The following is a 15418-nucleotide window of genomic DNA, read 5'->3' on the forward strand; positions in this document are numbered from 1 at the left end:
GATTACCTTGTTTTGATCCCGCCCTTAGAACAGTGCTTATCACGTAGTAAGCACTTTACATGTACCATAATAATAGTAATCATTATTAATAATAAATCCTTATTGGGTGCCAAGCACCCTACTAAGAACTTGGGAGAGCACAAGATAATTAGGAGACATGATCCCTGCCCTCAAGGAGCTTGCAATCTAGGAGGGGAAGACAGAGTAAAATAAATTGCAGGTAGGAAGAAGCAATAGAGTATAAAGATATAAACATAAAAATGCATATATATAAATATACATGTGGTATTTGTTGAGCGCTTACTATGTGCAGACCCCTGTACTGAGTGCTTGGGAGAGTACAATGAAGCAGAATTAGTAGGCACATTCCCTGCCCATAATGAAATACTTATATTAATGAACATACATAAATATGTATATATATGAGCACAGTAGGATTGAGAAATGAGAGATTAACCAGGGCGGATCTCCTGAAGGAGATGTAATTTCAGGAGATCTTTGAAGATGGAGTCAGGAATAGTGTGTGAGATGGAAAGAGGAAAGGAGTTTGATGCAGAAGTGAGACTGGAGAGAGCAGGTGATTGGTAGAAGAAGAGAAGAGAATAATAATAATAACGATAATGGCATTTATTAAGCACTTACTGTGTGCAAAGCACTGTTCTAAGCACTGGGGAGGTTACAAGGTGATTAGGTTATCCCACGGGGGGCTCACAGTCTTAATCCCCATTTTCCAGATGAGGTAACTGAGGCACAGAGAAGTTGAGTGACTTGCCCAAAGTCACACAGCTGACAACTGGCAGAGCCAGGATTTGAACCCATGACCTCTGACTCCAAAGCCTGTGCTGTTTCCACTGAGCTATGCTGCTGAGGCACTGTAGCCAACCTGAGCATGCATGGTGGGTTGCAGTGGAAACTGTTGGAAGGAGAGAGTTGACTGAGTGCCTTAAAGCCACTGGTCAGGAGTTTCCACTTGATGCAGAGAGAGATGGATGATTATTGGAGGGTTTTGAGGAGTGGGGAGACGTGTACAGAACAGTAATTTAGAAAAATGATCTGAGCAGCGGAAGGAAGCATGAATTGGAGAGGCAGGAGATTGGAAGCACGTTTCTTCAGACGAGGACCCAAGCCAGGAACAAAACTCTCTCCAAGCCTCTCAGTTCCCATTTAAAAGCTCCAGCAATGCCAGTTGGTCCTGTCTTCTGGGAAACGCAATGGAACAACATTAACCTCTTCTCATTGTGAAGAGGAGTACGGTTGCATTTGTTATATTTCTTTGGTCCAAACAGCATTGCTCAATCTAAGCAATGCCAATACTTTTACCTTTGTGTTTTTACAATTCTCCCTCTGTGGGGAGATCAGAGTTGGAGTTCTTAAGCTTCTTAATTTAAAATGAGGGTGCCAAATGCACCAAAAAAATCACACAAAGCAATGGCTAGGAAATTCATCTCCACTTCCCCTCCCTATAGCATTTATGTGCATACCTTTGTACTCTATTGCTATGCCCTACTGGAAATTTTGGCCTCTCAGGGTTGCACCTGGAGAGTTTCCAATACTCTACCAGTCTCGGCTATGGGAAGGAGAGTCAAGCAGAGGCATATCCATTCCATTCCTAGCTTGGGCAGTGGCTAGTGAGTGGAAGGCAATCTGCTACAAGTCAAAACTCCCCTGTGCTGGGCAGCAGCGGTATGGGAGAGAGTCGAGGGTGGAAACTCAGGTTTACTGCACCGAAGGAGGCAATGGTAAACTTCTTCGGTCTTTTTATCAAGAAAACTCTCTCTATTCACTACCAGAACGATTGCAGTCTGGGAGAGATGTGTCCATGGCATCACTATGAGTTGGACATGACCCGGCAGCATAAGACAACAACCGGGAATTTGGAGTATGTATCACCCATTAGACCGTAAGCTCCTTGGGGGCAGAGATTATGGTTACCAACTCTACTGCATTCACCCAAACCCTTAATCCATACAGTAAGCATATGATAAATATTATTGATTAATTGATTTAATTGATTTGGGGAAGGAGAAAGGAGTAAGGAGAAATGTGTGGGAAGAAGAAAAGCAGTTGTTAATTTTGTATATTTGGTTCCTTTCACAAGGAGCCATCTGATTACTGGACCAGGAAGCATCCTGATCTGTCTTGACTGTGATTGAGATTTGTTTTTCCTGAGGGAGTAATGTGGTCTGTGAAAGGAATCAACCTCAGACCAGGAATCCAGAACTCCATGTTGGATGCCAACTCTGCTTCTGAATCATTGTTTAATCTCAGGCCAATGATTTCACTCCCAAAGGCAGATTTGCAAATAATAATTATAATATTCATGATATTTGTTAAGCACATACTTTGTGCCAGGCACTGTACTAAGTGCTGGGTTGGATACAAGCAAACGAGGTTGGACACAGTCCTGGCCCCACATAGGGCTCACAGTCTCAATCCCCCTTTTACAGATGAGGTAACTGATTGCCAGAGAAGTTAAGAGATTTGCCCAAGATCACACAGCAGGCAAGTGGCAGAACCAGGATTAGAGCCCAAAACCTTCTCCCAGGTTTGTGCTCTATCCACTGCGCCATCCAGATGTAGTCCAGGCCTACATCCAGGCAGGACTCAATCAATCAGTCAGTGGTATTTATTGGGAACGTGTCTACAAACTCTGTTGGACTGTACTCTTCCAATTGCTTAGTCTGGTGCTCGGTACTCAGTAAGCACTCAAGAAGCAGGATTACCTAGTGGAGAGAGCATGGTCCTGGCAGTCAGAGGACCTGGTTTCTAATCATGGCTCCGTAAGTTGTCACTGTGTGGCTTTGGGTAAGTCACTTAATTCTTCTGTGCCTCAGTTACTGCATCTGTTAAATGGGAATTAAGACTGTGAGTCCCACATGGGACTTGGACTGTATCCAGGCTCACTAACTTGCATCTACACTGTAAGCTCATTAAGGGCAGGAACCAAATCTGCTAATTCTGTTGTATTGTACTCTCCCAAGTGCTTTAGTGCTCTGCACATAGTAAGCACTCAATAAATATAATTGATTGAATGAATGAATGAATAGGAAGCGCTCAATAAATACCATTGATTGATTGAGAACCAGCGTAGCTCAGTGGAAAGAGCACAGGCTTTGGAGTCAGAGGTCATGGGTTCTAATCCCGACACCGCCAACTGTCAGCTGTGTGACCTTGGGCAAGTCACTTAACTTCTCTGGGCCTCCGTTACCTCATCTGTAAAATGGGGATGAAGACTGTGAGCCCCCCGTGGGACAACCTGATCACTTTGTAACCTCCCCAGTGCTTAGAACAGTGCTTTGCACATAGTAAGCACTTAATAAATGCCATCATCATCATCACTGATCTACCCCAGCACATAGTACAGTGTTTGGCACATAGTAAGTGCTAAACAAATAACATCAAAAGAGTCATTGCTTGATTGACTGATTGATTGATTTAGCCCATAGTGGTTGGGCTATACTGAGAGTTCAATACAATACAGCTAGTAGATGCAATCTCTCCCCATAAGGAGATTAATCAATTAATGTTATTTACTGGATGGTTACTAGATGCATAGCGCTGTACTAAGTACTTGGGAGGGTGCAACACAATAGAAAAGGTACAAACAATCCCTGCTCACAAGGAATTTACAGAATAGAGGATTAAAAGAAAATCGAACTTGGGTAAGAAATCTAGTATTGCAACATGGAAAACAAAACAAATAATATCAATAATTACTATGACATTTTTCAAGTGCTTACTATGTCTCAGGCACTGTACTAAGCATAGATACAAGCAACTCGGGGTGGACAGAGTGCCTGTCCCACGTGGGGCTCACAATCTCAGTCCCCCATTTTCAGATAAGGTAACTGAGGCCCAGAGAAGTGAAATGACTTACTCAAGGTCACACAGCTGACATATTTACCATTCTATTTATTTTATTTTGTTAATGTGTTTTGTTTCGTTGTCTGTCTTCCCCTTCTAGACTGTGAGCCCGCTGTTCAGTAGGGACAGTCTCTATATGTTGCCAACTTGTACTTCCTAAGCACTTAGTACAGTGCTCTGCACACAGTAAGCACTCAATAAATACAATTGAATGAATGAATGATCCTCTGAAGCCCAGACCTGTGCTCTATCCACTACACCATGCTGCTTCCACAAAAGCTACTTTTCTTCAGCACTGATGCCCACTGCCACCTGATTCACTTCTGGCCTGACAGTTTTGAGGAGGGCTGATAAATGATTACAAGCTCATAGATTTTATTTTTATCCCATCTGCAAGGCTCCCCTAAAGCGTGAGATTCATCAGATTCCACCGAGGCTGCTTGTGTTTCCATTTTTACTTTTCACATGTTCGACACTTTTTTTCTCAATGCCCTAAAATTGTCAAAGAAGGGAAGCATAAGCAGTTATCATAAATGACACCAAATTTGGAAGGCAATTTTCTCTCAGAGCCAGCACTTTTGCATTAAAATAGTGGTCTGTTTAAAGAGGCAGGAGTAGATTTAGGGAGTAAAAAAAAAAGGTAAGTGCAAGAATCAGATAAGGAGAATAAAATCCCACCAAGCAGAGAAGCTGCGCTCTTGGAAAAAGCTGAATCTTATGAAAATGGCCTTTTCTGAATCACCGGATCAAGGTGAGACAGGAAGGTTCAAGTCATCTGGGAGGGAGCTTGGAATGGAGATCTTCACCAGATATTATCCCTAGACCCAGTGATTCAGAAGAGTTCGCTAGAGGTTTCAGAATAACCCAGCTCCCTTCTTCTTGGCCAAAATTCAAGCCAAGATATCTCCTTGGATGTCCTTTCCTTGACACAGAGAGGATAACAGGGGATGTATCTACCAACTCTGGTGTATAGTACTCTCCTAACTGCTTAGTACAATGCTCTTCACACACTCAATAAACACTGTTGGTTGATGATTGGATGATTGGCAGGGTTCCGAGCTCCTTCTCCTCCTCCTCTATTTTGGGAAGAGCGATGGGGCAAAATTTCCCACTCAAAGCTGGGTCTCCTGCCATCTCTTAGGAGGTGCACAAAACTCAGTTCAAACCTGAATCCCTGCCTTGAGGTTCTCAGGAGGGCTAAAAGGAACTCATCTTCCACCAGGAAACAGGGCAGCTGGAGCCCAGTCTTGGCAGAGAAAATCATCACCCCTCCCAAGTATTGTGGAGATTACCAGTGTGATGGATGAGAAGCAGTGTGGCCTGATGGAAAGAGCCAGGGCCTGGGAATTAGAGGACCTGGGGTTCTAACCCCAGCTCTGCCACTCACCTGCTGAGTGACCCTCGTTGAGTCACATCACTTCTCTGTGCCTCAGTTTCTTCTTCTGTCAAACGGAGAATACCCATTCTCTCTCCAACTTGGACAGTGAACCCCCTTGTAGGACAGGGACTGTGTGTGACTTGATTGTCTTGTCTCTTCCCCAGTAGTTAGCATTCATTCATTCATTCAGTTGTATTTATTGAGCACTTACTGTGTGAAGAGTACTGTACTAAGTGCTTGGAAAGTACAATTCAGCAATAAAGAGAAACAGTCCCTGCTCACACAAGGATTAGCACAATAGTTGGCCCAGATTAAGTGCTTAATAAATTGCCTACCAACTCTGTTATATCATACTGTCCCAAGCACTTAGTACAGTGCTCTGCACAACAAGTGCTCAGGAAATACCATTGAATGATTGGATGATTGATCTACCTCCTTTCAGGGATACAGTCCTTGAGGTTCACCAGAAAATTCTTACTCCCTTAGCACTGAAGAGTCTCTGCTCATGAGATGTCCTTCTGCCCTTCTGCCAGAGTCCCAATGAAAGTTTGGCTCAGGCTTCAGTGGTGGTGTCAAGTGTGAGAGCACTGGTAGTCTTGGCTATCCACTTCCTTTCCCCACTAGCTCACCTAAATTCAAGCAGATATCTGGAGTTGGTGAATTTGATAATGGCTTACAGGCAGAACCCCAGTCTATTGTCTGGGGATTATCTCCAGAGCTGGAGAGCGAGTTCTCACAGTATTTCCCAGGCCCTGCTCCAATCATAATCATCACTGTCATTATCGTTGATGGTATTTATTGGGTGCTTACTGTGTGCAGAGCACTGAATTAAGCACTGTTCATTCATTCATCCAATTGCATTTATTGAGAGCTTATTGTGTGCAGAACACTGTACTAAGTGCTTAGGAGAGTACAGTACAACAATAAACAGACACATTCCCTGCCCACAATGAGCTTATAGTCTAGAGGGGGGAGACAGATATCAATATAAATAAATATTGACACAGAAGGGAGTGGGAGAAGTGGAAAGGGGGACCCAAACAGATCATTTGGGACAGGAAATGTGTCTGTTATATTGATATATTTTACTCTCCCAAGCACTTAGTTCAAGTGCTCTGCACACTAAGTACTCAGCAAATATAATTGACTGACTGACTGAGATTGTACAGTGCAATGGAATTGGTAGACACATTCCCTGTCCACAATGAGGTTACCGTCTAGAAAGAGACAGAGAGTAATAGGAATAAATAAATTAATTGTGGCCGTGATATAATAACAACAATAATTGTGGCATTCATTATCATCTAATGTATGTATCCAGGAATAACAAGGAATTCCTAAAAGACCTAGCCTAACCTTCAAGAAGATTGATAATTTCCTATTGAGAGAGGGGTGCAATTTATTTTTAAAATACAGTGGTGCTCATTGCAAATTCAGTTAATTAGTCCACCCTTCCACACACATCATTCCTACAGACATCAAACAGAATTTGGCACGTATTGTAAAGCCCTCATTACTTAATGAAACAGTGCTGTGTTGTTGAAAATACCAGTAGCAATCTTGACAACCTGGCAGAATTGTGAGGAGAATTAATAATGTCTTACCAAATGTGTTTCACCTTGCGTGCGGTTAGGGATTCTAACAAAGTTCTTCACAGTACAGATGTGGCAGAGTAGAAGGCTCATTTTTCCTACTGTCCACACTTCAGGGAGATTCCAGCAGCTCCTGAAAAATGCTTCCAGGTAGCATATGTCTCCAAGAGTTCTGCTAGAGGGGAAAGCATACTAAACAGAAAACAGAAACTATGACATTCTTCCTGCAGAGTTAGAATGTGAGGATTTAAAATTAGGGTTATGGAAATACAAACATCTCCACTTCGGTTTTACTAATCTGTAACCTGGGGGGACTTGCCCACCACAAGAGCAGAGCTCACCTATAGTCTTAGCTAAAAGACCCAAGAAAAGCATTTTTCCCAACACGAGCCTTTCTACTGGGGCTGTGTGGAGGATTTGGGAAAGAAAATGAAAGCCAAATTTCAGTGATCCAAGTAACCAAATGAAGCCAATGTAGCCCAGAGACCAACACGACTTTTCAATCCCTGATTCCGGTTTTGCATCTCTCTGCCCAAAGGAAGTCCTCCGGAGCACTGGTTATCTTCAGAAATGGATGTCAAGTGGCAATACTTCTCTTGTGCCTGGGGATTGACCTTCTGAGTCCTGGGTGACCCTTCTCATGGGCTCCATGTGGTGTTTAGAGGAGTTATGGGGAGGGAGAGGTAGGTTAAACAGTTGTCCGGTGCTTTCCCAGTGTGGAAGGGGTGTGATGAGAAGCAGTGTGGCCTAGTGAAAAGAGCGTGGGCCTGGGATTCAGAGGACCTGTGTTCATTCATTCATTCAATTGTATTTATTGAGTGCTTACTGTGTGCAGAGCACTGTACTAAGCGCTTGGGAAGTACAAGTTGGCAACATATAGAGATGGTCCCTGTGTTCTAATCCCAGCTCTGCCACTTGTCTGATGTGTGACCTTGGGAGAGTGGCTTAACTCCTCTGTGCCTCAGTTCCCCTATCTGCAAAATGGGGATTCAAAACCTCTTCTCTCTCTTGCTTAGACTGTGAGCTCGATATGAGGCCTGATTATTGTGTAGCTACCCCAATGCTTAGAACAGTGCTTGACATAGTGTTTAACAAATACCACAGTTATTATGAGAGGGGCAGAAGGCGGAGGGGCTGGTGCTCTAAGAAGAATCAATCAATTTTATCAATCAGTGGCATTGATTGGGTACTTACTCTTTGTAGAGCACCACGCTAAAGCACTTGGGAAAGTACAACAGAGTTGACAGACACAGTTCTGTCCACAAGGAGTTTACAGTCTATAGCAGGAGACAGACATTAAAATAAATTAGGGATTAGGGATTAGGGAACTGTGCCATGTCTGTCTGATACCATCCTTCAGCCTGTAATCCCTGGAAGTAAGAGGACCCAGCCTGGGAAGTTAAGAAGCAGAGCTCTTGTCTCAATTTGGGTGCCGCTCCTCTAACTCAATCAATCAATCAATCGTATTCATTGAGTGCTTACTGTGTGCAGAGCACTGTGCTAAGCGCTTGGTAAGTACAAGTTGGCAACATATAGAGACGGTCCCTACCTAATAGAGGGCTCACAGATTAGAAGGGGGAGACAGAGAACAAAACCAAACATATTAACAAAATAAAATAGAATAGATATGTACAAGTAAGATAAATAAATGAATAGAGTAATAAATATGCACAAACATATATACATATATACAGGTGCTGTGGGGAAGGGAAGGAGGTAAGGTGGGGGAGATGGAGAGGGGAAGGAGGGGGAGAGGAAGGAGGGGGCTCAGTCTGGGAAGGCCTCCAGGAGGAGGTGAGCTCTCAGTAGGGCCTTGAAGGGAGGAGGAGAGCTAGCTTGGCAGATGGGCAGAGGGAGGGCATTCCAGGCCAGGGGGATGACATGGGCCGGGAGTCAACAGCGGGACAGGTGAGAACGAGGCACGGTGAGGAAATTAGCAGCAGAGGAGTGGAGGGTGCGGGCTGGGATGTAGAAGGAGAGAAGGGAGGTGAGGTAGGAGGGGGCGAGGGGATGGACAGCCTTGAAGCCAAGAGTAAGGAGTTTTTGCTTTATGTGCCTTGAAGCCCAGGGTGAGGAGTTTCTGCCTGATGCGTAAGTTGATTGGTAGCCACTGGAGATTTTTGAGGAGGGGAGTAACATGCCCAGAGCATTACTGGACAAAGACAATCCAGGTAGCGGTGTGAAGTATGGATTGAAGTGGGGAGAGACAAGAGGATGGGAGATCGGAGAGGAGGCTGATACAGTAGTCCAGACGGGATAGGATGAGAGATTGAACGAGCAGGGTAGCGGTTTGGATGGAAAGGAAAGGGTGGATCTTGGCGATGTTGCAGAACTGAGACTGGCAGGTTTTGGTGACGGCTTGGATGTGAGGGGTGAACGAGAGAGCAGAGTCGAGGATGACACCAAGGTTGCGGGCTTGTGAGATGGGAAAGATGGTAGTGCCGTCAACAGTGATGGGAAATTCAGGGAGAGGGCAGGGTTTGGGAGGGAAGACAAGGAGTTCAGTCTTGGACATGTTGAGTTTTAGGTGGCGGGCAGACATCCAGATGGAGATGTCCTGAAGGCAGGAGGAGATGCGAGCCTGGAGAGAGTGGGAGAGAGCAGGGGCAGAGATGTAGATTAGGGTGTCATCAGCATGGAGATGATAGTTGAAGCCGTGGGAGTGAATGAGGTCACCAAGGGAGTGAGTGTAGATTGAGAACAGAAGGGGACCAAGAACCAAACCTTGTCAATATTATTTATTATTATTAATAATAATTATTATCATTGTATTTGTTAAGCACTTACTACGTGCTAAGAGCTGTTCTAAGCTCTGGGGTAGATACAAAATAATCAGGTTGTCCTACGTGGGGCTCACAGTCTTCAACCCCATTTTCCAGATGAGGTAACTGAGGCAAAAAGAAGTTAAGTGGCTTGCCCAAGGTCACATAGCAGACAAGTGGTGGAGCTGGGATTAGTACCCACGTTCTCTGATTCCTAAACCCATGGTCTTTCCACTAAGCCATGTTGCTAAAGTGCTTAGTACAGTGCTCTGCACACAGTAACACTCAATAAATACGATTGAATGAATGAATGAATGAATGAATGAATGAATGAGAAGAGCTCCACCACTGGTCTGCTGTGTGACCTTGGGCAAGTCACTTCACTTCTCTATTGAGTTATTAAGTGCTACTGTATGCAGAGCATTATAGTAAGCACTTGGGAGAGTACAATAGAGCAGAGTTGATAGACACATTCCTTTCCCACAACAGGTTTACAGCCCTTCCTTTCTGTGGGCCCTGAAGGGTGTTCCTTGCCTGGGTTCCTCCTCACCCACTCACCCTCCACCAGCCTAATGAAGGACTTCTGGGGTAAAGTGGTTATTTACAGATGGATAAATCCCTCTCTTTTTTATGGCATTTGTTAAGTGCTTACTATGCATCAAATACTGTTCTAATTGCTGGAGTAGATTCAAGTGAAATAAATTGTACACAATCCCTGGGCCGCATGGGGCTCACAGTCTAAATGACGGTAATGATAAAGATAATGATAATGATAATTGTGCTATTTGTAAAGTGCTTTGTAGTATTTGTTGAGTGCCAAGCCTTGTACTAAACACTGGGGTGGAGACAAGAAAACTGAGTTGGACACAGTCCCTGTCCCACATGGGGATCCCAGTTTTAATCCTTATTTTGCAGATGAGGGAACTGAGGCTGAGAAAAGTGAAGTGTCTTACCCAAATTCTCAGTCTCCTTCATGGGCTCCTCCTCCACCTCCCATCACCTTACTTTAGGGGTTCCTCAATTCTTGGTCCCCTTCTGTTCTCCATCTGTACTAACTCCCTTGGTGAGCTCATTCGCTCCCATGCTTCAACTATCATCTCTACACTGATGACACCCAAATCTACATCTCCACCCCTGTTCTCTCTCCCTCCCTCGAGGCTCGTATCTCCTCCTGCCTTCAGGACGTCTCCATCTGGATGTCTGCCTGCTGTCTAAATCTCAACATGTCCAAGACTGAGCTCCTTATCTTCCCTCACAAACCCTGTCCTCTCCCTGACTTTCCCGTCGCTGTAGACAGCACTACCATCCTTCCCATCTCACAAGCCCATAACCTTGGTATCATCCTTGACTCGGCTCTGTCATTCACCCCGCACTCCTTGACACCGCTCTCTCATTCACCCCACATATCCAATCCATCACCAAAACCTGCCAGTCTCACCTCCACAACATCGCCAAGATCCTCCCTTTCCTCTCCATCCAAACTGCTACCTTGCTGGTTCAATCTCTCATCCTATCCCAACTGGATTACTACATCAATCTCCTTTCTGATCTCCCATCCTCCTGTCTCTCCCCACTTCAGTCTATACTTCACTCTGCTGCCCGGATTATCTTTGTACAGAAATACTGTGGGCATGTCAATCCCCTCCTCAAAAATCTCCAGTGGTTGCCTGTCAACCTTTGCATGAAGCAAAAACTCCTCACTATCGGCTTCAAAGCCCTCCATCACCTCGCCCCCTCTTACCTCACCTTACCTCACCAAGCAAGTTGGGTTGGACCACAATCCCTGTCCCACATGGGGCTTACAGTCTCAATCCCCATTTAACAGAGAAGGTCAATGAGGCCCCTGAGAAGTGAAGTAACTTCCCCAAGGTCACACAGCAGACACATGGCAGAGCCAGGATCAGAACCCATGACCTTCTGTCTCCCAGGCCCATGCGCTATTCACTCTGCCATGTTACTTCTCTAAGGCCCTAGTTCAGGGCTTTTTCATATAGTAAATCCTCAATCAATTCTGGTGACAGTGATGATAATGATGACGATGATGATAATGATGACAGAAGATAATGATGATGATCCATTCCCTAAGGAATTTCCTTAATATTATTAGGATTTTCCTTAATAACAATTGCTGCCAGTAGGGTGGAAAGGAGTCCCTTACACTGGACCACTGGGGCCTACTGGGACCTACTGGATGGGGCCTACTGGATGGAAAACAAGCTGACTATCCACAGGCCATTGAGAATCCCATTAGCCCCTTCTCCAGCTCCCCAGCATCATGATACCTTTGCTGTTAGAATGTTTGTTCAGTTGTTGTGTTGTGACTGTTGTGGCTGCCTGTGTAACCATTACGGCTGTTAGATTCTGAGCAGTGAAGAACCTGAAACTCTGCTCTTAACAGCCATGATGCCCTATCCCTCAAACTGTATTTGTTATAGTCTTTGATTTTTATATTATTTTTCTAATCATAATAACAATAATAATACAAAATGTTAAACCCTTACTTCGTGCAAAGCCACCACCTGTCTGCTGTGTGGCCTTGGGAAACTCACTTCACTTCTCTGTGCCTCAGTTACCTCATCTGTAAAAAGGAGATTAAGATTGTGAGACCCATGCAAGGCAAGGACCATGTCCAACTTGCCTTGCTTGTATCCATTCTACTGCTTAGTAAAGTGCCTGGCACAAAGTAAGCGCTCAACAAATACCATAATTATTATGAGCAACCATTAGAGTGTTTTGAGGAGTGAGGTGACATGTTCTGAATGTTTTTGTAGAAAAATGATCTGACAGCAGAGTGACATATGGACTTCACTGGGGATAGGCGGGATGCTGGGAGGTCAGCAAGGAGGTTGATGCAGTAATTCAGTCGGGATAGGATGAGTGATTGTATTAATATGGTAGCAGCTTGGATGGAGAGGAAAGGGTGGATTTTAGTGATGTTGTGATGGTGGGACCAACAGGATTTAGTGAAGGATTGAATATGTGTGTTGAATCAGAGAAAAATGTCAAGGATAATTCCAAGGTTTCAGGCTTCTGAGAAAGAAAGGATGGTGGTGTCATCTACAGTGATGGGAAAGTCAGGGGAAGGACAAGGTTTGGGTGGGAAGATAAGGAGTTTGGTTTTGAACATGATAAGCTTGAGGTTACAGGAGGACATCCAAGTAGAGATGTCTTGAAAGCAAGTGGAAATGTGAGACTGCAGAGATGGAGAATAATCAGGGCTGGAGATGTAGTTTTGAATATCATCTGCATAGAAGTGATAGTTGAAGCCATGGGAGTGAATAGGTTCTCCAAGGGAGTGGGTGTAATTGGAGAATAGAAGGGGACCCAGAACTGAACACTGAGGGACTCCCACAATTACAGGGTGGGAGACAGAGGAAGGAGCCCACGAAGGAGAATGAGAATGAGAGGACAGAGTCGGTGAAGCCAAGGTTGGATAACGTTTCAAGGAGAAGTGGGTGGTCCACAGTGTTGAACGCAGCTGAGAGGTTGAGGAGGATTAAGGATACAGTAGAGGCCTTTGGATTTGGCAAGAAGGAGATCATTGGTGACCTTTGAGAGGCTAGTTTCTGTGGAGTGATGGGGATGGAAGCCAGATTGGAGGGGGTCCAGGAGAGAATTGGAGGAGAGGAATTAGAGACAGGGGATATAGGCAACTCTCTTAAGGAGTTTGGAGAAGAATGGTAGGAAGGAAGATACAGTGGAGGCCTTTGGATTTGGCAAGAAGGAGATTATTGGTGACCTTTGAGAAGCTAGTTTCTGTGGAGTGAAGGGGAGGAAGGCAAATTGGAGGGGGTCCAGGAGAGAATTGGAGGAGAGGAATTTGAGACAGTGGGTATAGACAACTCGCTCAAGGAGTTTGGAGATGAATGGTAGGAAGAAGACGGGGTGGTAACTGGAAGGAGCCATAGGGTCAAGGGAGGGGTTTTTTTAGGATAGGGGAGACATGTGCATGTTTGAAATAGGTGGGAAAGAAGCCAATGGAGAGAGAACACTTGAAGATGGCTTTTAGGGAGGGAAGAAGGGAGGGGGCAAGAGTATTGATAAAGTGTGAAAGAATTAGGGTCAGATGTGCAGGAGGAGGGGGTGGATTTTGAGAGGAGGCAGGAGATCTCCTCTAGAGATACTGCTGGGAAGGATGGGAGAGTTGAAGAGGGGGCCAGAAGGAGGAGGGACTGAGGAGGGGTAGGGGCAATTTTAGGGAGTACATGCCTGCTAGTGCAATTTTTTTAATAAAGTAGGTGGCCAGGTCATTGGGGGTAAGGGATGGGGGAAGCAGGAGGATAGGGGGCCTGAGGAAAGAGTTTAAATATCTAAATCAGCTGGTGAGGGTGATGGACATGGGTGTCAATAAAGGTGGAGAAATAATTTTGCCAGGCAGAGGAGTGGGCAGCGTTAAAGCATGGACAATGTCCAATAATAATAATAATAATTAAATATTGATATTTGTTAAGCACTTACTATGTGCCAAGCACTGTTCTAAGCTCTGGGGGAGATAACCCATGTGGGGCTCACAGTCTTAATCCCCATTTTACAGATAAGGTAACTGAGGCACAGAGAAGTTAAGTGACTTGCCCAAAGTCACAAAGCTGATGTGGCAGCGGAATTAGAACCCATGACCTTTGATTCCCAAGCCCACACTCTTTCCATTGAGCCACGCTGTCCAATCTGATTAGTTTGTATCTACCACACTGCTTAGAACAGTGCCTGGCACATAGCACTTAGCAAATACCAATATTTACTATTATTATAGTGTAGTATTTATTCAAACTCACTGCATGTCAGTCACTGAGGCAGGCACAAGATAATCAGGTCAGTTACAGTTCCTGTCCCAATCTAAGATGTAGGGAGAATAGGTATCTTATCCCCTTTGTACTGATGAGGAAACTGAGGATCAGAAAAGTTAAGTGACTTGCCCAAATTCTCCCAGAGGGCCAGTTGACAAAGCTGGGATTAGAACCCAGGTCTCCTGATTTCTTGGGCTCGGGAGACAGGGGTCATGGGTTCTAATCCTGACTCTGCCACTTGTCAGCTATGTGACTTTGGGCAAGTCACTTAACATCTCTGTGCCTCAGTGAACTCACCTGTAAAATGGAGATTAAGACCGTGAGCCCCACGTGGGACAACCTGATCACCTTGTATCCCCCCAGTGCTTAGAACAGTGCTTCACACAGAGTAAGTGCTTAACAAATACCATCATTATTATTATTATCACTATTTCTGACTTCACTGTACCACACTGCCTCACTAGGATTCATTGCGTTTCAGGTCCAAACTTCACCTTAACCAATAATTTCCACCACCTCTCCAGCCATGGCTTCTAGCAGAGTTAGAACGATGGTGAAATTAAAGGATTGAATTTTAACTTCACTCCCTTTCCTCAAAGACAAGTGCCCCATTGAGGACGAGAGAAGAGGGAAGATGCATAATCCAGCCAGCCAGTCAGTCAGTTGTATTTATCATCATTATCATCAATTGTATTTATTGAGCGCTTACTGCAGAGCACTGTACTAAGCGCTTGGGAAGTACAAGTTGGCAACATATAGAGGCAGTCCCTACCCAACAGTGGGCTCACAGTCTAAAAGGGGGAGACAGAGAACAAAACCAAACATACTAACAAAATAAAATGAATAGAATAGATATCTACAAGTAAAATAAATAAATAAATAAATAGAGTAACAAATACCATGTGCAGAGCACTGTACAAAGCACTAGGGAGAATAGAATACAACAATAAACAGACATATTCCCTGCCCAAAATAAGCTAACATTCTAGAGGAGCAATTGCATCTTCTATACACTTGGACCTGTGCCCTTTGGGCAAT

At 44.6% G+C, this 15418-nt stretch overlaps 1 non-coding gene across 1 annotated transcript; it reads left to right on the forward strand.

Annotated features, from left to right (window-relative positions):
• The first annotated feature begins 1517 nt into the window (after positions 1-1517).
• Positions 1518-1655, forward strand: LOC119924738. Its single transcript, XR_005449434.1, has one exon. It is a non-coding gene; the product is annotated as a small nucleolar RNA SNORA7 (small nucleolar RNA).
• The last annotated feature ends 13763 nt before the right edge of the window (positions 1656-15418 follow it).

This window comes from Tachyglossus aculeatus, chromosome 2 (assembly GCF_015852505.1).
Source record: "Tachyglossus aculeatus isolate mTacAcu1 chromosome 2, mTacAcu1.pri, whole genome shotgun sequence".
Classification (NCBI taxonomy): Eukaryota; Metazoa; Chordata; class Mammalia; order Monotremata; family Tachyglossidae; genus Tachyglossus; species Tachyglossus aculeatus.